The sequence below is a fragment of the Rhinolophus sinicus genome, linkage group LG11 (assembly GCF_036562045.2).
Source record: "Rhinolophus sinicus isolate RSC01 linkage group LG11, ASM3656204v1, whole genome shotgun sequence".
Lineage (NCBI taxonomy): Eukaryota > Metazoa > Chordata > Mammalia > Chiroptera > Rhinolophidae > Rhinolophus > Rhinolophus sinicus.
This window is the reverse complement of record NC_133760.1, coordinates 29,954,086-29,979,360: the sequence shown is the minus strand read 5'-3', so window position 1 is coordinate 29,979,360 and position 25,275 is coordinate 29,954,086. Positions and strand designations below refer to the sequence as shown.

General features: G+C 34.8%; 1 long non-coding RNA gene across 1 annotated transcript in view; it reads right to left on the bottom strand.

The window, feature by feature from the left end:
- Nucleotides 1-23,177, bottom strand: part of LOC141567490 (uncharacterized) — an 80,052-nt gene extending 56,875 nt beyond the window's left edge. Inside the window, exon 1 of the long non-coding RNA XR_012490139.1 lies at nt 19,316-23,177. This is a non-coding gene — a long non-coding RNA (uncharacterized LOC141567490). The remainder of the gene's footprint in view (nt 1-19,315) is intronic.
- Nucleotides 23,178-25,275: the final 2,098 nt, after the last annotated feature.

Sequence of the window (25,275 nt, the reverse complement as noted above, 5' to 3'; positions counted from 1 at the left end):
ATATTATAGCATTTAAACATATGTAGAAGTAAATCATGTGACAGCAATAGCACAAAGGATAGAGGGGATGAAATGAAAGTGTACTGGTACAAGTTTCTAACACTGTACATGAAGTAATATGTTCTTGTAGGTTTTTAAAATATTTTTTTTTATTTTCCAATTATAGTTGACATACAGTATTGTACTGTTTCAGGTGTACAACATAGTGATTAGATATTTATATAACTTATGAAGTGATCACCCCAATAAATCTAGTACATACATAGTTATTACACCATTACACCTGACACCATCCATAGTACAATATTACTAACTATACCCCTATTCTATATTTTACATCCCCATGACTATTTTACAATTTCCAATTTGTACCTTTTAATCTCTTGAAGATATGGAAATAATGTAACTGTCCGTCAGTAGATGAATGGCTAAAAAAATAGACACACACACACACACACACAAATATACAATAGAACATTGTTCAGCCATAAAAAAAGAATGAAATCTTGCCATCTGCAACAACATGGATGGACCTAGAAGTCATTATGCAAAGTGATATGATTTTGATGGGAGACTGTAATAAGCTAAGTATGTATATTATAAACCCTATAGCAGCCACTACATTAAAAAAAAGAGAGAGACATAATTATTAAGGCAGTAGGGGAAATAAAATGGAGCCATAAAGGAATATTCAGTTAATCCAATAAAAAAAAGTGTAATATGGCGGTGGGGGAGAAAGAAGGGACAAAGAGTAAAGTAATTGCAAAATGGTGTGTGTTAACCAACCTTAGTCACATACAACGTGATAATAGAGCAATACACAAAATCAATTATATTTCTATTTCTCCATAGTAGCAATGAAAATTTGGAAATTAAAATTTTAAAAAATACCATCTACAAGTAGCATCAAAAGCCATGAAATAAGAGGGATAAATTTAACAAAACATGCAAGAGTTTTACACTGAAAAGTACACGATATTGCTGAGGAAAATTAAAGACCAAACTAAATATAGAACTATTTATTGATTGGAATATTCAATATTGTTAAGATGTCATATCTCCCCAGATATACCTATAGACTTAGTGCAATTCCAATTAGAAATCCAGCAGACTTTTTAAACACAGAAATTGTTGTGGAAAGCAAGGGAACAAAAGAAGAACAAAGCTGGAGGGCTTACGCCAGTTGATTTAAAGACTCAGTATAAATATATAGGAATCAAGACAGTGTGGTATTTGCATATAGTTAGATCAGGGGATCAGTAGAAAACAGAGGAATATTATATATATGTATGTATAATATTTGTCAATTATCAACTGAATATAATATATAATATTCAGTTGATAATTGACAAAGGTGCCAGGTTGATTCAAATGGAGAAATGGTAAACCTTTCAACAAATGTGCTGAAATGATTGGGCATCATATGCAGAAATGACAGGGAGAATAGGGATAGAAGAAAAAACATAAACCTTGACCCATATACCATGTACCTATACAAAAATTTCTCAAAATGAATTGAGCAAACTATAAAACATATAGAGGAATATGTAGAAGAAAATCTTTGTGATCCTGTATTAGACAAAGATTTCCGTAAAGAGAATCAAAGACACTAACCCTCAATGAAAAACATAAATGAATTGGATTTCACCACAATTTTTAAAAACTTACTCTTCAAAATGTTAAAAGAAAAAACACCAGCTACAGACTAGAAGAAAAAATTTTCAAAACACATACCTGATAAAGGACTTCTATCCAGAGCATACTAAAACTCTTACAGCTCAACACAAAAAGACGAAAACAAATTTTAAAGTGGGAAAAGGATTTAGACAGACATTTTATTTAAGTAGATGTTAATATGGCAAATAAACATAGGAAAAAATGTTCAAAATCATTAGTTCTTAAGGAAATGTCAATTAAAGCCCACAATGAGATACTACTATATGTATAAAATGTCTGAAATATTTTTTTCAAACCATGACAACCCTAACTGCTAGAAGGATGCAGAACAACTAGACCTGCCATACATTGCTGATGGAATGCAAAGTGGTACATCCATTTTGGAAAGTAATGTAGTTATAAAGTTAAATACACATTTTAATAGATGACCTAGAAATCCCCATTTCTCAGTATTCACACAAAAGATGTGAAAACCTAAGAAAGGCAAAACTGTAGGGACAGAAATCAGATCAGTGTCACTAGAAGCTGGAAGTGGGAGAAAACTGATTGTATTAGGGGCATGAGGAGCTTTAAGTAAGGAGTAATGGAAATATGCAGTACCTTGATTGTGGTGGTGGTTTCATGACTGAATATATTTGTCAAAACTTACGGAAATGTGCACTGAAGAAGGGTGACTTTTATCCGCCTTAAAAAAAAAAGATAGAAATCCTGCCGTTTGTGATACCATGGATGAATCTGAGGAATATTTTACCTACTGAAATAGGCCAAACACAAAAAGATAAATAACATATGATCTCACTTATACCAGTATATGAAATCTTTTTTAAAACAGTCAAAATCACAGTAACAGAAAGCAACACAGTAGAATGGTGGTTACCAGAGGCTTGGGAGTAGAAGAAAAGGGGAGATGATGATCAAGGGGTATAAACTTTCAGTTATAAGATGAATAAGTTCTGGTGGCCTAATGTACAGCATGGTGACTATACCTAATAATGTATTATATACTTGAAATTTACTAAAAGAGTAGATATCACGTGTTCTCACTGTACACACACAAAAACTATGGGATGAATATATTAGTTTGCCTGGGGTAGTGATCTCACATATATACAGATACCAAAACATCACGGTGATCACTTCTTCAGCATAGGTAATATAATCAATAATATGGTAATAGCTCTGTATAGTGTTAGGTGGGTACTGTTGAATAACTATGATGTACACCTGAAACTAATATAATATTTTGTGTTAGCTGTATTTTAATAAAAATCTTAAAAACACATCATGTTGTACTTTATAAATATATACAACTTTTATTTGTAAAAAATAAATAAATAAAAATTTAAAAAGGAGGATTATGTCTCATTAAAGCTGATTTTTTAAAATAAAGACAGTATAACAGGAATGTGACATTTGGCTAAAAACTTGATATAAAGAATTGAGTATTTTGAATGTCACCATCAGAGTAAGACACCATAATCTCTAATCTATAAACTTGAGTACTGTTAGGCAACTCTGGCTTCTAAAATTTAGTGCTATCACCGCAATTATTATAAAAGTATCATACCTAGGTTTTGCTTTTGTAATTTTGTATAGTCTGTATTATGATCGGCAGTATCTCTATCACTCAGTGATACCGCTATTTCTAGCACCACATGTGATGTAGTTTCTCTTTTGATAGACTTCGTTAGGAATCTGTATTCCTGAGCCATTGTAATAAGTGGCTCCTATTACATACATTGAGGTCACAGGGGTTTCTATCACATTTTAAACATTTATTAGCTATAATTAATTATATGTATAATACAGTAATGATAGCTACTGTTTATTGAGTACCTCTGTGTTTTAAGCGCTTTTTTATTCTTCTATATCCTTGCTGATTTTCAACCTACTTGTTCTATCTATATACTTAGAGTGTGGAAATCATTAATTTATATTTGTGGATTTGTCTGTTTCCCCTTTCATGACTATGAATTTTTCCACCCTGTATTTTGAGGCTGTGTTATTAAGTACATGTATATTGAGGATTTGTGTTTCTTCTTGATCAATTTACCCTCTTACTATGAAATGCCCTTTGTCTCTGATAATATTCTTTATCCTGATGTCATTTTGTCTGATGATTAATACAGCTATGCCAGTTGTCTCATGATTTGTATATGAATGTTGTATACTTTTCCATCCTTTTACTTTTAAACCTGTGTTTTTGTATTTAAATTATGTTTCTTGTAGACAGCATCTAGTTAGGTTTTGCTTTTTTATTTATTCTTATAATCTATGACTTTTGTTTAACCATTTGTATTTAATTTTACATTACATTTCATTTATTTTACATTATCAATATAGGTGGTTTAAATCAACTATCTTGTCATTTTTCTCTTTGTCTCATCTGTTTGTTTGTTTGTTTTTCTTTTTCCCTGACTTATTTTGGATTATTTGAATATTTGTTTTATTTCCTCTGTTGTCTCATTAGCCAAACCTACATATTTATTTATTTAGTCAGAATTTGGATATCTTCCAATATATTCCTCTAGGGTGACAATACACATTTTAACTTCTTACAGCCTATTGTGAAATAATAATTTGCCAATATTTTGCTTTGGTATGATTTTCCTTTGGTTTATAGTGCTTAGGTTAACTGAGCTCTTAAGTCGATGGCTTTACAATTTTTATCAATTATTGAAAATTTTCAGCCAGTATTCTTACAAACATATTTTTATGCCCCTCTCTCTTTTCCAGGGACTCTAATCACATGTATGTTAAATCATTTGCTATTGTTTGCTATTGTTCATTTTTTTTCTCCTTTACTTTTTCTCTTGGTGCCTCAGTTTGGATAGTTTCTACTGCTGTGTCTTCAATTACTCTGCTTTTAAAGTCCATCTAGTGAATTTTTTAATTTTAAATATGGTATTTTTCAGCTCTAGAATTTCCATTTGTGTTTTTTTAATATCTTCCATTTCTCTCCTCATTGTGTTCGTGTTTTTTCTTAAGTCTTTACACACATTAATAATAGCTGCTTAAAGTTTATGTATTGCCATCATTTGTGTTGTTTTTAGGTTTTCTTCTACTCACTGATTTTTCTCCAGGTATTGAGTCACATTTTCCTGCGTCTGGGCATATCTTTTCTTTTTTAAATTGAATGGGAATAATTATGCTATTGAGTCTGGCTTTTGTTGCTTTCTATTAAAATATGTTGAACTTGTATTATCAGGCAGCTAAATTAATTATGGATCAGTTTTGTGTTTTTGAGCCTTGTTTTTAAAAGCTGGTTTGGTCAGTCTAAAGTAGCCTTTACCCCATCTAGCTAAGGCACAATCTTTCTGAGAGCTCTACTGAATGTCCTGCATGGGCAAGTCTCTCCATACGAGCTGGTCAGAATTTGGATATCTTCCAATCTTGTGTGAATTCTGAAAATTGTTGAGTTACAGTTTCCTGGCAGTTCTTTTCCTGGTAGTGTGGAGTTTCACATTAACATACCTGCCTAGTATTTAGCCAGAGACTAGGGCATAAAGTGTGGGCCAGAGTCCCCTGGGAGTCTTTGATATCTTTCAGGAGTCTATACATTTAAAAATACTTTATAAAAATACCAAGGCCCATGACTTCAAAACTATTTTTATAATTACGCTAACATGTTATTAGCCTTTCTACTCTCATTCACTCAGTAATGTACAGTGGACTTTTCCAGAGGCTGACATGTGATATTACAACAAATTAAACTCAAAATTAGGTATGAAATTCCAAATGTCTTCTCTTACGCCAGGAAATAAAGAGAATTACAAAAAAAGTAAACCAATGCTACTATTATCATTTATTTTTTATTTTCATAAAGTATATTTTTCATAAAAATGTTATATATGGCTTTTATATTTAAATGAACTGATAAAAAATATTATGAATATGTTTAAAAATATGTTTTAATTTCTAATAAACTAACTATTGGTAGATATAATCTACATAAATAAATTCTCTTTTAGGTCCTCAATTTTTAATCAAGTAAAGGGGTTCTGAGACCAAAAAGTTTGAGAACACTGCTCCAGAGAATCACGAGGCAGATTTTCTTATTTCTTTCTCATTGGATCTCCCCCCTCTTGGGCACCCTGCATAAATTCCAGGCACTTTGACTTTCCTAGACTTTTGTTTGTTTCCTCAACTATATGAAACTGTTTTGCTCTGCTTGATTCCTCCTCCGTAGGCTGTGGTCCGGAGAGTGCCTCCAGAAACAAAGCTGGGGACTTGCCTTATTTATTTCCTTATCTCAGGGATTGTAATCTTATGCTGTCTTTTGTCCAGTGTCTAAAACCAGTTGTTTCATATATTAATGTCCAGCATTCTGTCTGGAGGCATATTCTGGACCAAAGTTTAGAGACAGGGATCCGAGTAGAACATGAACGTAAGGCAAATCTGATATCAGTAACTCCACTGGTCATCCAAGAAAGTTGTTAAATGTTTTCAGATGAATCATCTAAGTTATCTCTCACAAGACATTACAGGTGGGAATTATAATTTTTCCCATTTTGAAAAGAACCTGAAGCTTTACGAAGGCAGGGTATGGTTAAGTCAGAATCTGAGCCCTGGCAGTCAAACTTCAGAGACTTACACTCTACACCACAGTTTCTTCCAGTGATTAAACAATATTTTCCTAGTGCATATTATATGCTAGGTTCAGTGTAAACACCAGGGAACACAGATGTAAACAAAACAGACAAAATTCCTGACCTTGTGTAGTTGATATCCCAGTAAGGAGAGACAAGGAATAAATTAGATAAGTAACTCATATTTCTGTTAGATAAGTATTCGGGAGAAAAAGCAATGAAGGAGAATAAGAAACGATACTGAACAGGGAGTGCTGTCAATTTAAAATAGGGTATGAAGGAAAGTCTTCACTGAGAAGGTGACATTGAAGGTGGTGAAGAGTAAACCACAATAATGCCTAGTGGCACACCAGGAGGTGGGCATGACATATGCAACGCCTTTGAGGTAGGAGTGTGCGTGGCGAGTCTGAGGAGGCCAGCCTGGGGAAATAGAGCATGAAAGGGAGACAGCAGTACTGCGTGAGCTCATTGAGGTAATGGAGGGCCTGATTATGTAGAGCCCCGTCAAATCTTTGTTTTTCACTCTGACACGAGTGGAAACCTCACTAGAGGTTTCTAAGCAGAGGAGTGACATGAACAGATGTCTTAGGCTGTTATGCTAAAAAAAATACACTATAGAAATGCAAGAGTGAGAACAGGGGGACCAGTTAAGAGGCTATAGCAACAATCCAGGCAAACCCTGATAATAGCAATGGAGATAATGAAAAGTGGCTTGCTTTCTTCTTGATAAGAATAACAGTAGCAATAATAATCATCCATATGACAGTTACATTATTTATGTTGTCATTTGTGTTAAATTCCTTAAAGTATACCTTCCTTATTATACATCATTTATCAATAATTAAGAGAGTCTTTGAAATCCTTTATGGCAGATGTTATTTCTCCCGTAATGTTTTACACATTTGGTGTATTTAAAAGTAAATGGTCACACACACACACACACACACACACACACACACACACACACTCACACACTCACACACACACGTTTCATTACACCATCATCCACAGTTAATCATATGCTGATGCTCACTTTACACATAGGCCATTTTTGCTGATACATTCACTCCATGAAACCTCTTGTTCACTTTTGCAAACATTGCCTAAGGATCCATATCTTTCTCTGAGGATGTACTCTATAAAACGCATTTTTACATTTTTACTTTAAGCATTATAACTATATATATTAGGTTGGTGCAAAAGTAATTGCGGTTTTTGCAATTATTTTTAACCTTTTAAATCGCATTTACATTTGCACCAACCTAATACACTCATTCATACCTAATATACACAGAGTAAATTGAATTTCCTTGATACCACCCATCTTAGGAAAACTCTGGAAGGGAGAATTTCAGGGAACCATGGCTTTTGTTGTTTTATGGAGTGATTTACCTTAATATATGGATATCTTTATTCCCACTTGAAAGATAGTTATTCCCAACTGTTAACTAAACATGGTTTTCAGTTTTGTTCAATTACAGTACCTACTAAGTATTCATTTTACCCTCTACATCATTCAATTTTATTATACTGGCAGTGCCAAATTTTTGAGATACAATTTGCTATTTTCCTGTATTGATGAGAATTGGGGAAATGAGGGAATTTGTACGCCAAAAATAGTTGAGTTATTCTTTCTCATGAAGAAGCCTTTAAATCATGCTCTATGAAGAAAGCATATAATGTATTCAAATGGATTTTCTCTGTGTGATATTATTTCATAGAAATTCAGGTATTACTATACTTGTTTAAAAATAGTGGTGGGGTTATGCACGGGCAGCAGTGGTTCAATTTTTAAAAATAAACTACCTTGTGCTTTACCTTCTTTATAGGCACCTTCTTTATAGGCAGAAGGATTTGATCCATAATTTTATTTGATTCACAATGTATCTGCTGTCTAATTTGCAGACAGCAAGTGGAACTTCAAACTCAATTATGTAGAAACCAAATGACTGTTCAAATTTGAAGGCAGAGAAGAGAAAGGAATAGAATTCCAAATTAGTGTATCCAGAACATAGAGACGCTTATGACTCTCACAAAGTCAAGAAAAGATGACTTCTTCTGGCATTTAAAATTATGAATACCTTTAGGTCTCGACCAGTCATTTTCATAAAGGATGAAAAACTATTCATCCACCCAGGTAGGTAGTGCATGAAAGAATGCCACATCATCAATTTATCCAAGAAAGAGCCAACATTTCATTAATAGCACCCTGTTATCTTAAACTCTAGAATGATTTTCGATAGGCAGATTATATTCATTTCTCTCAGAGAATTATTTAGACTAAAGTTTTATCCACTTAAAGCTTTTTTTTTTCTCTCTTCACAAAACCATTTTACAAACTGGATTGAAATATAATTTTACAAGAGAGAATTCATAATTTCTAACTGAGGAATGATTTTATGGACAGAATGAACTCAGAATTCTAATTGTAAAAAAGGATTGGAGAAGAAGGTGATGCTATGGGAGGAATATTGATCTAGGAGGTAGGAGGCCCAAGTTTTAATTCTGTTACTACTAACTAGCTGTGAGAACTTGAATGAATCACTTAACCACTTAAGTCTCATTTGCCTCCTCTTTACACTAAGGGGATTAGATTAGGTGAGCTGATCTCTAATGCATACACTTCTGTAAGAGAGGGAGCAATATCTTTCTTCGAAATTCTATAGCCTCATTTAGCTATTAAAAAAAAAAGTGAAGAAAGTGAGGTGAGGTATGTGGATATCTAGATCTAAAGTCTATTACTTTGGAATTAAGCATCCATAAAACCCTTGGCCAGGACCTCCGTGTACTGTGCAGCCCTTTCCCCTCTATTAGACAGACAGTGGTGGAAGAACCAGAGCGGAAGTACGTACGTTTTTGTTTACTGAAGGCCTTTAGCATATACACCAGTTTGAATTGGTGTGACATTGCTGGCTACTATGTCCTATTTTGCTAGTCTGGAAATTCATAGCTAACTTAGGGATTTTATAAAGCATTTGCACTCTCTCCATTCTTTATCAATCACTGACAGACTCATTGTTTTATAATGTACTTCTCAGCAAGCTGTTTGCGACTCATCGCCCGCCTTGCTTTATAGTCTATAAATATTTAATTCTTTAATAAACTGCTTATATGTAATATGAAATGACTGATGGTATTCTCTCTCCCTCTTTTAATAGTGCTACTATTTGCAAAACAATTCTTTTTTTTTTTTTCCTAAATAGCAATGTGTTTCATAAATGTTTGACTTTCCTTTTTCTAAGTAGCAATTTATTCTACGAGGTTGGTAGAATGACAGGCAAGAAAACAGACCCTTGCTCCTGGGAGTACAATATAACTCTTCCCTCGCTCTCACCCTCACCCCTACCAAGCTGCAAATTGATGAGGTAACGAAGATGGACTTTGGAATTGTGGCAGAGAGCAATCACCTGTCTCTCTGCAGACCCAGTGTACAAAATAGCCTTTAAATCTGTAGACTAAACGAGTGCTTACAATGAGCAAATAGGGTTCCCTCTTTGCTCAGACATCCTTTGTCTCAGGGAGTCATAAAAGATAATCAGGAATAATATACCAACACCTTAGTGTTCTCGTCTTCTTTATAACTGTGTACTTTATTTTTGAATGTTGGCCGATTTGCTTTCTGTGCCGTGAAATGATTTTCAATATTTAATGACTCATTTTTTAAATCGCAGAAGTCAGACACGTATTGAGTGCTTATTGTGTGCCCTGCACAGCTGTTAGGATGTTTCCTAGCAAGCTGCTGTTATTTTTCTATTTCAGTGTAATTTATGAACCCCTAAAAATTGTGAACGCCCTTGGGAGAGGGCAGGGAGGATGAATTGGGGAATGCCCGAATAAGTGTTTCTTCAGTGCCTGCCACTAATCGGGTACATGTATTATCCCATGGCGCTAACTCAGTTCTGCATTTCTGTACCAAGCTGCCTTTTTCACTTAGCATACATTCTAAATTTTCTAATAGAACCCAATGCATTTGATCTGGAAAGAGCATGAGGAGAATAGTGGTAGAACATTTGTTTATAAGTTAAAAAATCTTGATTTATATTCTACTTCTACCATATATTAGCAATTGCTTTAGGCTTATCACCTAGCCCTTCTTATCTGTGACATGGGCATCATAAAAATTATATAGTTTATATAAACACCTATACAATGAGCCCTCAAATAATGTTAATTTTCTGTCTAAGTGTTCTACACTATCTAAAGAAGAACTTCAAGAAAAAAATCCAAATAAGTGAATGTTAATGCAAAGACAGTAATCATTTTAGTTAAATAAGACATATAAATTCAGTTGTTTATATAATAATGCTGATGGGTTACTTTAAGGAATAAACACTTTCAATTGAGGCTCCTTGTTCAACTGACAGCACACATTTGTGAGGAGACTCATTAGGTCTTTTACTCTGGAGCAGAGAGATTTTTTTATGCAAAACTATATAGGTCAAGCTTTTATACTCCATATGACCAATCTAAGTGAGCTAATTTGCTTATACAAATCAAATTATTTCAGCTTCATGTTCCCTCATGTATACTGCCCCATTTTATATGATACTAGTTCTTATTTCACAGATACCATTTTATTTTCTTCTTTCATTCAGCATTCACATCACAAATGTGCTTCTATTTTAGTCTTCCTGTGATGTCCTCAGTATAACTTTTACCCTATTTAAACATCATAAATTCAAACCTGCATAGGTGTAATCTGAGATTCCCTAATGAGTTCTATTTTCCCTGGTTGTAGTGACTGATTTGATTCTGAAACAGACTTTTACTTCTACCTCTCTTCCTGACTTGATCTATGATATTGAACCAATCGTTGTCTCATACCTAGTTATTTCCTTTGCATATTAATTTTCATTGAAATGTTATGAAGGTCAATAAGAAAGGATAATTTTAATGATAGTAATAACATTATTATTATTATCATCATTGTTGTTTTGTACTATTATTATCATTGACTGAGTTGCTACTACATACTAGGCAATGACTTAGGATATATAAAAATTTTTCCCTTAATTTTACTCTATTAGGGCAGAATTTCCAATTCACAGATGAGGAACATGAAGCATATGCAGGTTAAGTTGCTTGCCTCAAGGTCACATAGCTCGTAAGTAAAAACTAGAATTCACACTTAGGTCTTACAGACTCCAAAGCCTGTGCTTTGAGAAGCTCAGCAATAAAAAAAAATAAATAGTGCTTATTTTTATATTGTAAAATAATAGGCATAGTTTCTTTTTCTATTTTAAAAGTGCTACTATTTATAGAAAAAAATTTGTTTTTGTTCTTAGGATACCTTTCTTTTAAAACATACAGTGTATGTGAAAGTGCTTTATATGTTATGAAGTCCTAGATAGATGTAAGGTATAATTATAATAGTAATTAATTTGAAGCACTTTTATTATAACCTTGTCAATAATTATGGCATTTTTTAAAATCCCACATATAAGTATATCTTGCTCTGTGTAAGAAAAGATTTTTCCGAAAAATTTTAAGTAATTGAAAATTCTTTTAAAACATACTATTTTAAAAGTATAAAAGAGCTTCTCATTTCTGGGTGAAGCCTGTAACAAAGTAAAGAATTCGTTTGTAATTTGACTAATTCCCTAATTATCTGTTTGAATCTTAATTTTTTTAGCATTCAAGTTTTTAAAAGAGGGCACTCTTAAATGTTGACTGGCACTTATAATCTCTCAAAGTAATTGCCAAAAAGACACCAGGGAAAAAACTGCTAACTTATTTTTGAGGTCAGAAACCATTATAATTAGAGCTACACATTACGGAATCCCTACATTTATGTTAATTCAAAGCTTGAATTATTACCCCTACACATTGATGTCCACTAAAATATGGACAACCAGGCATACTTCATTAGAAAAAGATTAAGTCCTCAACTATAAATCAGTTCATATATTTCATGTATGCATTGAACACATGTACATACATGCACAATACTCAGATTTGAAAGATATTATGAGAGGCCATGTGGTATGTCTGTGTTACATCTCATTCACTTTCAGACAACATAACATCTGGTTCTCTCTATTTAAATAGGATTTTTCTAGTTTTTACTAAAAACCCAATAGAAACTTTTAAATCTTCTTTGGCAATTAATTCTTAATGTAGGACATCCTTCACTTCATAAGACTAAATTGTTTATGCTGCATTTGTTAAGTTTATTAACCATTTCTTTTAATCTCTGGTAAACACTATTTCTGCTTTCATGAAATATGTGTATTATGTATAAATCTATCTGCACACATAAAGAAGCACCTATAAGCATTGTGCTAATGAGTTAAAAGTCACATTGTTTTCAGTCTCTTCCATGATCACAAACTGCATTCCTGACACTAGACATAGCACTCCTTAATGACCATTATGTCAGTAGGGGACAGAATTTGAGTGGAAACATGGTGGAAAGCATCTGGGTAAACTTTAAAATAGGGATCCAGAGTAATTGCTCAGGGCAGATATTCTACAATTTGCTTGACCAAATAAAGAATATATATCTCACAATCCTGATTGAGATTCTTAAAAAAGTACATACTCATAATACAATGATCATATGGAGTCAACTATTCAAATGCATGTTCAAAGTCTCATTCTACTAAATGTAGGATCTCTGATAGATTCATGCTTTGCCTTGCTAATAATTTGCATCCTCAGTAGATGGGAAAATGATAGGGAAACTAATTATATGAACCTAATTTTGATCAAGTGAGAACTTCTTAGAGAGGAAGAAAAATATTATAACCCTGGAAGAAAGTAGTCATTTAATCTTAGAGCTTAAAATAGCCAGGGATGGTGAATATTGGACATAATCAGACATATGCCCTATAGCTACCTGTCCAATAAATTAATCCCTTTAATTAAAATTAAATAAAATTAGAGATTCAGTTTTCAGTTGTACTAGCTACTGGCTACACTATCGGACATCACATTTCTATCATTGTAGCAAGTTCTTTTATACAGTGTTATCCTAGACTTCAGAAAGGCAGATTATAAAATATGCAGATTAAGGATAAATATAACTTTATGGACATTATCACTAAAAAAGTAGCTCACAAGAAATAAAAGGACTTCCAAAATAACACTAAAATTGCACTTAACATTAAAATTGTAATTGGCTTATTGCCTATATTGCAAACCAGTCCTTAAAGCAGGAGGGTATGTCTGTTTCACTGTATCTGGTATGTAGTAAGTACATTGCTAGGAACTTAGTGAGCTATTAATGAATAAAATAAATTGTCAGGGAAAAAGGGGAGGGAGATATGTGAAGAACAATCTGATTTCATAGGGATCTGTTTGATTACATTTAGATAAATAATTGTGCCTAAAAGATATGAGGGGCATATGAGCGAGAGAACTTGGGGATCATTTATAGGGAAATTAGAAGAGAGAGACTTGCAGGATTTTGATGTTCTGATTAGAAATTACTAAGAATAGGAAGGATGGGAGGAGAGAGGGAATGAATTTTTCTTCAAATTATTTTTCTCTGTCAATAAGAATGGCCTTCTGATAAGAAAGGACAAGAATGACATTTATTAGTGGGAATTGTAGCCCAAGATCAGATAAAAAGAGGAAAGGGAACAACTGATTGTTAGAATTCATGTCTCCTATCCCAGACACATTACTGTCAAAGGTACTATGAGAATTTGCAGTTAAGTTTGAAAAATTACATCTGCAGTTGAGCTTTAGGAATTACAGGTGTTTCTGAGAGACTATGCTGATTGGAAAAGGTACCAAAAACATGAATGAATAAGAGGAAGAGTAATTCCCAGTTTTCCAAAATTTTAAGTGTTGACTTTAAAATCAGTTAATTAGAAGTTATTTTTGTGGGCACTTGGAAAAGGGAATTTTGATCTCTAAGGATAAATAGTTTCACAAAGAGCAAATGTCCTCACATCCTTTTTTGATGGCATTATTTCAAAGGGATTCTATCATCAGAGTGTATCTCAGACTTTCGGTTTTCATTGCCTGGTATAAGAGGCTAATAAGCAAGCAGAAAGCTGCTGAAAGCCAAATGGAGCTTTCAGCATTCCAGTGCTGTGAAGACAAAATTGGAGTTCATGATTTGTCAAGGAAATGGGACCTAGGAGATGAGGTGAATGAGATATAACCTGAGCCTTACAAAGAATACAAGCTAGCTTTAAATCAACTTACTCTCTTAGTGGATTGAGGTGATCTGCCCTTGTTCCACCCTACTGCCTCTCAGATGATAGGGTACATTTTTTTCAGAGTAAGGTACCACCATCCAGAACCTCTAAAAATTCATGCATAATGTCTTGCATCCATTCAGTACTTTCCAGGAATATCAAGAAACAGGACTAGGCAGATTTACTGATGTGCCTGGGTATGTTTTTCTTCATATTTATCCTGGGATTGGGATTACCGTGGCTTAAGTTAAAGAAAGACATTATTTCTTAGAAGCAACAGTAAAACTGACAGCTGAGTTCTCAACAGAAGTGATGGAGGCCAAAGCCAATGGAATGGCATTCTTTAAAATGCTGGAAAAAAATAACTGCCAATCTAGAATTCTATACTCAGTGAAAATACCCTTCAGAACTGAAGATGAAATGTTATATATAGACAAGCAAAAACTGAGATAACTTAGGAGCAACAGACCTGATCTAAAAGCAATACCAAAGGGAGTTCTTTAGATAGAAGAAAAGTGATTACAGAAGGAAACACAGAAATGGAGGAAGGATCAAAGAGCAATGTGTAAGGTATATATGGTGGTAAGGCTGCATGAATCTTGACTGCACAATAAAAAGTGACAAAATCTTGTGAAGTTTAAAATATATGAACAATAAAATAAATGTTAACAATCACATAAAAGGTGGCAGGAATAAACAAAATGAGACTAAGGTTTTCTATTGTCTGAGAAGTGGTAAAAGTACTAATTTGTAGTAAATAGTCTGTAGTAAGTCATGTTATAATATTTAGGGCTACAATAGTAAAATAATGTATGTCTAACAAGTTAATAAAAAGAAAATTAAATAAGAAAAATATGTGATCAAGCTTAAGAAATGCAAAAATGGAGTGAAAACATAAATCAGGTAGAACAAATAGGAAACAAATAATAAGGTGATATGTATATAATTTTAAATATATCAGTAATTACATTAAATATAAATTGACTCAATTCTCCAGTTAAAAGAAAATTGTCAGATTGGATAAAGACAAAATCTAAAAACCAGAAAAAGTTGAAAGTAACAAAATGAAATATAAGCCAACTATATAAAAATCTAACTAGAACAATCTAATCTATATGAACATTAGACAAAGTAGATTTTAAGGCAAGAAATAAAGATGTATATGGAATAATTATTAAAAGGTCAGTCCAACAAATATAATCATTCTTAATTTGTGTGCATTTAATAACATAGCCACAAAATATGTATATGTACCAAAATTTACAAAACTGAAAAAGTATGTACACAAATTCACATGATGGTGTAAGACTTTAACATACCTCTCTTGTGGTAACCAATAAAACAAGAACACAAGCAGACAAAAAAAATCAGTAAGAATGTAGGTGCACTAAAAATCATAATTATCTAATGTAACTTAGTTATATGTAGGACATTGCTCCTAACAATAGCAGGATTCATTATTTTCAAGTGGACATTTACCAAAATTGACCAAAAACAAATCTCAAAAATTTAGATCATTCATAATAGACTATGACCACAGAGATCTAGAAAGCAATAACAAGAAGCTAAAAGTAAATAAGATACTGAAAAATTTTGTGAACCCCCAAAGGTGTGGCATTTAAGCCATATACTTTTAAATAAACTATAGACTAAAGAGAAAAGTATGATGTAAATTAAAAAATATTTTGAACCAAATGATAATGAAAATATAACAAATGAAAACGTGGGGGTTATATCTAAAGCTATGCTTAAAGGAAAATGTATAGCCTTTAAATGAATGTTTAAAAAGAAAAAAAGTCTGAAAAATCAATGATCTAAATATATTCTCAAGAAATTAGAAATAGAATAGGCAAGGAAAACCAAAGAAAACAATAAGAACAGAAAATAACTAGACAGAAATCAACAGTGTAATACAGGAAATCAACAACAGCAAAATATGCTCAAGTACACATGGAATTTCAAAAAGATAGACTACATGTTGGGCTCTGAGTTGAAATTATACAGAATATAGTTTCTGAACACAGTGATATTAAATTAGAAATTTATAGTAATAAGATACCAAGAAAATAACTGAATATTTGGAAATTAAACAACACACTTCTAAATAACATGTGTCCAAGAAGAAATTACTAGAGAAAATTATTTTAAATCTCAAATAAATGATAACAAATACACATCCTATGAAAGTATGCGGGGATACAACTAAAGCAGTCTTTAGAGGGAGATGTATAGCGCTACACAGAAGAAGAAAAGTATAAAATTATCTAAGATTTGTCCTTGTGAATCTAGATAAAGAGAAGTAATTAAACCCAAAGTAAGTAAAAGAAAGGAAATTAAGAGTAGAAATCAAAAGAAAGTCATACAGAAGTTGGTTCTTTGGAAAGATTAATAAAATTGATTTTTAAAAGACTGATCCAGAAAAAAAGAAACACAAATCACCAATATCACAATTGAAAGAGGGAACATTACTAAAGATTTTACAGACAAAAATAGAATAATAATAGGATATTATGAACAACTTTGTTCCAACTAATTGATAACTAAGATGAAATGGAAAAATTCCCTGAAAAACACAGCTTAACAAAATTGACAAAGGAAACTGAAAATCTGAGTAGTTCTTGATCATTTTCTTAAATATCGAATTTATAATTGTAAAATCGCCCACAGTTTTTAGGTCTGATAGTTTCACTGGTATATTCTATCCAACATTTAAGACCAAAATAGTAACAATCTTACACAAACTTTTTCAGAGTATAGAGGAGGAGGATACTCTCCAATTTATTCCATAAAGCCAGCAAGACCCTATTAACAATAACTAACAAAGTCATTTCAAGAAACCAAAATTATAGATCAATATCTCTCGTGAACACGGATTCAAAAATTCTTAACCAAATATTAGCAAGTCAAATCAGCAGATAAATACATCAGTGCAAGTGGGGTTTGTCCCAGGATTGCAAGGTTGGTTTAACATACGAAAAATCAGTAATTGTAATTCATTGTGCTAACCACTTTTGAGCAGTTATTGGTTTCAGTGAAGGTATGAAAGGCATTTGACAAAATTTAACAACTATTCATGATTTTTAAAACAATCTTAGCAACAAGGAATAGAAGGAAACCTCATTAACTTAATAAAAGGCTTCTTTCTTAGTGATGAGAAACTGAATTCTTTCTCCCCTATGTTCAGGAACAAGGTAATGATACCCCGTAAGATTGGAAACAAGGCAAAAATGTTTACTCTCAGCACTCACCACCTTTAGTCAACATTGTACTAGATATCCTCATCAATAAAATAAAACAAACTAAAGACAAAAATTAATGGATGTGATTACTGGAAATGAAGATTTTAAGCTTTCTATTCAAAGATGAAATAACTGCACTTGCAGAAAATTCTAAGGAATCTTTTTTAAAATCTGTAAATTTTTTTGCGTAATCTTTTTACCATTTGTGTAAAAATGGGGGGCAAAATATATTAATATCTTATTAATATCTGGGTATAATATACTAGTATTTAGAGGGGTAAACAAGACACTAGTAACAGTGAAGACCAATTTAGGGGTGAGGTTAGACACTCATGGCTAGACTAGGGGCAGGCAGGAAACTTTGCTTTCTACATCATTTAAATTATTGGCACTTAAAAATAGTTAATGTGTTACCTATTCAAAAATATAACTTATTTTTTTAAAAAACAGATTGAAAGTCGGCATTACCTGGTCAATGTAGTAAATAATGATCACCTCTTAGTTACCACAGCCCTGTAGACCAACCAGGGTAGAACCCTCGTATCAAACTGTAGATATCATGCAACATGGTTATTATCTCAGAATTGCACATATATTTTTAAACGAACCCTTTCATGGGTCTATTATGAACTGCATTTATATGAGCTGTAGTTTGACTTTTGATTATTGATAATTCACAATCTATCCACCATGGATACCTATTTATTGTTTTCTCACTAAACCTTTTACCTGCATCGCTACTTAGTAGTAGCAGTAATGATTGAATGTTATTTCCTTTTCCTTATTTCTCGAAAATACTAACCAATACCCTGAAATAATAATAATAATAATAATAGTATAGCAACAATAAAATATTATTTACTGCTTGTTATATACAAATACTGTGCTAAATTCTTTACATACATTGTTTCAATATTTAACAGCCATAATTCTGTCAACTAGGATCGAAAAGATAAGAGGTTAAAGGCATGAATCAGATTCAGATTAAATAGCCATTCTCCACATAATCATTAATTCATTGTACTCTACAGTTTGGTACACTACCAGTTGAGAATTGTATAACGTGTGTGTGTGTGTGTGTATTATAATGGAGACTCATAAATGGAAGTTTTGGAGACTAATAGGTAAAGAGCAGCAGAATTTAGGACATGCTTACATGCTCATGTATAGTGACCAGTTCCAGTTCAGTATTATGCCATCAAGTAGAAATTTGTGCAGGTATACAGACCAGAGCAAAACTATCTTTGTCTTTCGGCAATTTAAACAGAAGTACAAAATTTTTTAACCTGAGTTATTAAAGTAATTTGAACTGTGTCCACCTGACCAAGGGAAGTAATGAGATCTCTTTCTTTCTGACTGCTGCTTCTTGCTTTGGTTTTCTTTATTAATCCTGTGAGGCCCTTAGTAATATTCCAAATATTTTATCAGTCCTGAATTTACCCAATAGGCTTATTCACCATTTGTTCATCTCTACTCCTCGTCAACATGCACTACCCACGCTAATTTCAACATTCTGAAAATGTTAGAAAACCACACTATCTTTACCCTAAGAATTACCCGGTGCGAACATTATCAGGCCTGTGTAAGCACCGGACCATTCCATCTGCTCTTTAGCAACATACACTATGATAGCCCCAAGAATTCCCTCTGTCACAAATACCTGGACCAGGACGCACTCTACTGCATCCCCAAGTTAGGAGTAGCTGTGCTTTTGTCTTCCGAGCTGCAGACAGCTGGAGGGGAGAGGCATCAAATTGTCGCTGCTTTCCTCAGCCTCAGACCTAGACGGGCCTGTCTCGGTGCTCATCTTGGTAAAACCCTGCTAGCTCCATGAAACAAGAGCCCCAGCCTGAGACTAACGAAGCACAGGTGGTTGCCGAAAACCTCCTCTACCACAAAATACTATGCTGTGGCTCTGAATAGACTCCTCTTCATATATTCTCTCTTCTCCCCTCCCTTCCATATGCATGCCCTCGTCTAGTTCCAGTTTCCATTAGAAATGCTATTTGGGTAGCAAATTTCTCAAATTGGATCCATCTCGATGCTGCCATGCAAAGAAAACACATCTGTCTGACTCTTCATTTAAAATAAGGAAAAAATTGAAATAGCGAAATGCTGTAGTCGCTCTGAGCTATTTCCTAATGAACCAGTTTGTCCCATGAGCTGTAGTGAGGAGCCTCTTCTTGGTGAGAACTCTGTGTGCATATTAATATCATGCATGTCTTCCATGTGACTCCTTCTGACTTGCCCTCACCCTCCTTTGAATTCATTTAAATAAAAATAATTTATGTGGACATTCCTTCAGTCAGGATTTTCTCTTCCCCTTTCTTAAAGACATCCATAATATTTCGTTGATGCTTTCCATCCAAACTGAGTCGTTATGCTTTTGCATATCATTAGGGCTTTATAAAGAACAACAGCGACATCTGCATGTGTCGCAGTGCCAAGGAGACGGGAAAAATATGGAAAACAAACTCTGTACTGGCTTGGAGGCAGTCTGGCTCTCTGTCTCCCCAGCAGCCCCTGCCACCACCATGGGCAGGAGTAATTGTACAGTGTAATCACATCATGCCTCATCTGAATATTCATAGCAGAGACAAAGCTTTGGAGGGTAAGGGAGGAGTGGGAATAATTTAAATATAAAACAGCATGTCATTTCCAAATCAAGTTGTGCCAGTTAGACTGCACCAGGATTCAATATTAAATCAACATTGTTTTACAGTTTGGAAATTGGAAGTGAAGAAGAACACAGAGGAGAAAAGAGACTCGATAAAGAAGGGGTGGCATTATATTCTCATTCTTGACTGAGGAAAAACAAAACAAGACAACAACAACAACAGCGCCAAAATGAAAAAAGTGATATTTGAAGTGTCACCCACAATGGCTACCCAGCTGCTATTTTACCAGGAATGAAATAGCCTATTGACGGAGCTTTAAAAGCTCCCAATTAGTATGTTGTTCATGTATTAGATCTACAAAGAACTCACTGTATTCCTTCTGTCCCCACAAATCCCCCCAATACACACATATTCCCTAACCACCACCTTTCTTCCTGTCGGGTGCAGAGGAAAAAAGATCAGAACTACAAAATAATTGACTAATCGCTTCAAAAGTGACAGCATCCCTCTTCAAAAAGCAATGACAAAAACAAACACATACAAAAAGGTGACTGTGCATTAATGAAGGGATAAATTACCGATGTCTTCTTCATTCTCTTTAGTTCATTACCCCCCAAAAGAAACAAGTGTAATCCACATGTTAATATTTCTTGTCTTCGTTTTCTTTTATTTTAATATGAGGCTCTTTATTATTTTTGTGTGTGTGTTGGTATTTGTAGAAGCCTCTGCCACTGCATTCCCCAAAGAGCTACTAGTTTCAACCCACTGGAGTTTATATTCCTTTAATTGTCTAGTGCAGGAACATTCTGCTGTTTTTAAAAATATACCGCTCTGCAGGAATTAGAAGAATCCAAGGTTGTATCCAACTTCAAAGGTTTCCGAATCATAATGCTTTTAGCAAAAGTAGAAGACAGATCATGGAACAAGTCCCTGTTTGAAGATAAGCATCATAGGGACCTTTTTTTCTTCCTTCTCTCCCCAACTTTGTACTCCTGGCTCTGAATGCCCCTGCTAACACGGTTTAATGATATGCAAATGAAATATGCATAAAACCATTCTACTGTATGATGATTAAACACTGGAGACATTAACAGCAGAGGCTTCACTCTTTGTAATAATCCTTCCCGACCATCCACTTTGATTGCGGAGTTATGGAAACCCATAGCAGTTGGCAGAGAGTAAAAGAGAGAGAGAAGGAAGGAAAGATGCAGGGACACATCACCCATCTCGGTGCTTCTCCCACTCCAGGAGAGGTCTCCCCCCTTTGTACTGCGTTCCTATTGCTGTCTTTTGTAATCCATCCATGCAGTCGCACCAGAGCGATTAACGGGGGGGAAAAAAACCTCTTTTCTCTTAATGTTTCAAAGCTCATTAGCCAAACGATTATTCCTCATTAACAGCGAAAGCTCATTCATTAAAAGGAAGAATATGCCCAAAAGATGCCAGCGCGGTTAATCCTGCATCCGTACTGGGCTGTAAATCCCATACTACTTGTATATTCCATGCGAAAGGGACACGCGCCAATCCACATTTTTTTAAAAAAAGAAAGAATAAGAAAACAGTTTGTGTGTTTTGTAAAATCCACAAGAGCAGCAATTAATATTCCCATTGAATGACTTTATTTATTTATTTTTTTTTTTGGTCTCTCCCTTTTGTTTCCAGCGCCTGCCCCTGGCTCAGCGCCCGGTGCCAACAGAACACCTTTCAGGATCCACAGCAACGCAGACAACGTAAGTACCAGCCGTTTCCTGAAACCCTTTTTCAGATTTTTTTTTTTCAAACAACCACCTAAAACCTAGAGAGAGACCAGCCTCTTTCCCCTTCTTCTCCCCTGCGTTATGCCACCAGGGTTTCCTAAGTAGCACCTTCCAAATCCCTCTGCCTTCAAGTTTGTGCATGTCTGTGTGGCATCCCTCCTCCTCCTTCACTCCCATAGTGGATCTTGTAAAAGGGCTCCAGATCGGCCCCATTCATCTCCCTGGTGATAGCAGTGAATGTAGATCAATCTCTGACTGCCTGCTTGCTGCTGGAGTATGATTTTTGTTTTGTCTTCTGTGTGTACCTGGGTCAAAAAGTAGGATGTGTGCACACACATACATGCACATACACACATTTCCTTCTCTCTCCGTCTGTCTTCCTCTCCTTTTTCTCACACATGCATACATCCCACATATGTGTGTATATGCATAAACATATACACCTATATACATGCCCATACCTGTAATACAAAAATATATACATATCTAAACATTTAATTTGTCTGAAAATATGTGTATGTATATACACATACAACCTTACACATGTGTCTCTATGCAATCAATAGGTGCCTATCTTTTAATTTATACCCATCTATATCTCCATTTAAATATTCCCTCTCTTCTCCCAGCAGAAGCTGTGTGCAATTGCAATCCAGGATTGTACAAGCGATAATCTTTCCTTATGATTTCTATTTGTAGACCTTTATGTTTCCTTCTCTGCCTTCTTCCGAGCTGTAGAACTGGCATCTTTCCCTGAGGTTTTCCGAATGGCAAGTGGCACCGGCTGTGGCATGTATTCAAGCCGCTTCCTGTGGCATTTCTCTTCCGATGTCTGCTTTTTCTCTTTGTTTGTTGTTGACTAGGCTGAATGGTGTTTTTTTAAGTTAATTATAAACGAAGTTGAATAGCAAACAAGCCAACAGCTTGCCAAAAAAAAAATAATAATAATAGCCCCACACAAGCGCCTTCTGCTGCAACAGATGCCCAGATCACCCCTGGCACGGGCAAACGGGTACACGGTTTTGGTGGTGGTTAATTTTTTCTGTTTGTTGCTGTATTTGTTGTTTGTTTTCCTTGTTTCTTTTTTATTTTTCAAGGAGTCCAGGATCCCGGCCTCTGCTTGGAACGGAACAGTGTCATGGCGGAGACGACGGCCTTTGTCTTGCTGGGTGTGAAAGCATCCGCCGTGCTGGCTCCACTGCAGCAGAATCAAGTTTAAAGGAAAAAAGTGATTAAAGTCAGCTTTGTGCCTCTTTGGTGTGGAAGACCCCCAAACCCCAAATAGCCGAGTCCCTGGGTCCGGGGAAGGGCTCATAGTTGGAGCAGCCTAGGCTGTAATCCTGGCACTTGCGCCTTCGGTTGCTGCTTGCTGTTCGCTCCTGGGGGTCTGGATAATCTCCCCTGGCTTTACCGCACTGTCTGGCCCGCATACAGGGCCCCGGTAACATATACCCGCTGCTGCTATCACACGAAACTGTGGCGTTGCCCCTGAATGGATGGCACTGTGCCAACTCTTCTGCCATCCGCCCTTGCTGCTTTTTTCTTTCCTCCCTCCCTCCCTCCCCTTCTTCTCCTCCTCCCGTCGACTTGACGTTAATTAACACACGGGTTAATTGATTTTAAAAGCCGAAGAATTACAGTTAACTTTTCCCACAGGGTACAGACGCCAGCCGCTTGGCATACTCTGCCTTTCGCACTGGTGCAGGGGGGCAGGGAAAGCCCGCAGCAAAACTAGCAACTGCTGAGGGCATGTTGCCTGCTCATTGGAGTAGAGCCGATAGAAGTCGACGTGGTACTGTCAGCCTTACAGTATATTTAGCCTTCCTATATTTTTAAAAATAATCAAAGCACAACCCTGTCTTTATTCCTCTCCCTTCCTCTTCTAAAACAGGAAAACCCTTCAGAAGTTCTTCTGGGGGGAAAAAATCCCTCCCCTCAGCCCATATATCTCACCCATAATATACTTTTTTCCAATAATAAGAAAATAACTGGTGCTTTTTTTTTTTTTTTAAGTTACAAGGAGGAAGGCTACCCCTTCCCTAAATATCATAGGCAAAGGAGACTTTTTTTTTTAAAAGAAAATGTTCCATAGTTTCTTTCTCTATTTTATTGTGTTTCTATTCCCCTTAACTCAGATGGGTTATTTATGGTGAAGTATTTCAATAACAAAGTAGGTACATTGTAATTAAGAACAAAATTCATATGAAAGCTTTTGTTTTTTTGCTTGTATGTGTATAGATTTTTGCTTTCAGTCCCTTTCACCCCAATCCCCTGTAGAAATGAAAGCAATTGATGTTATAGTTGGGAAGGAGATAGGCAAGGCTGGGAACTTGATGCTTTCACCTTTGCATGCTTTCATTTTATTTCATTTTGTTTTTTAAAAGCAGGCAGCAAGTGAAGCGACAAGAGGAATCCATTATGCAAATCGTGTCACTTTGCATAATGTATCATGACTGGAATATGCAAATGAGCTGTATAATTTATGAGTGCCAGTGTCTGTCTAAAAAGTGTTTCACATAATTTACAAAGTGAGCCTGAGAGACATGGGAAAGGCAGCTCTTCCAACTCCACTGCCAGGAAATCTCTGTATTTTCTCCTACAAGTGCTCCCTAGTAATATTGTCAAGAGCTATTTAAAAGAAATTAAGTTTCCAAATGTTCATGAAAAATGAAGATTTTCCTCTCACGCCCTTCACCCAAATCCTTTGCCTAAAAGTTTGCAAGAAACTATCACACTCTAAAGCATTCATTTACTCTAATTTACATGTATTACTCTAAGACATTCCTTGCTTTAGAAAGGAAAATGTATACACAAATATCAAGTTTACGTCAAGTAACTTTTCTAAAAATTAATGGTTTAGAGTATAATAGTTTCTTGCAAACTTTTAGGCAAAGAATTTGGGTGTTGTCTGGCTCTCTGAAGGCAGAAAAAAGGAATTCCTCATTTTGGTTGGTTTTGTGTGTTCCCTTCTGCGTGCAACATTTTATAAATTATAGTCTTTTGAGTGTATTATTAGGTATGTAATATGGAAGACTCATGCATTCAATATTTTTCTGAAGGTATAAGTCTGCTTTCAGAGAAGTCTTCAAAAGAGAAATGCCATTCAATAAAAACCAAGTTTTAGTTAAGTCCGCTTAGTTGGCCATTCCGTGTGTCATTTTGATAACTTTTTTGAGTAGATAATTGTGAACCTTTTGAGAAGTCGTAACATTTTTGATAATCTGACTTAATCTGGCCTTATTTTT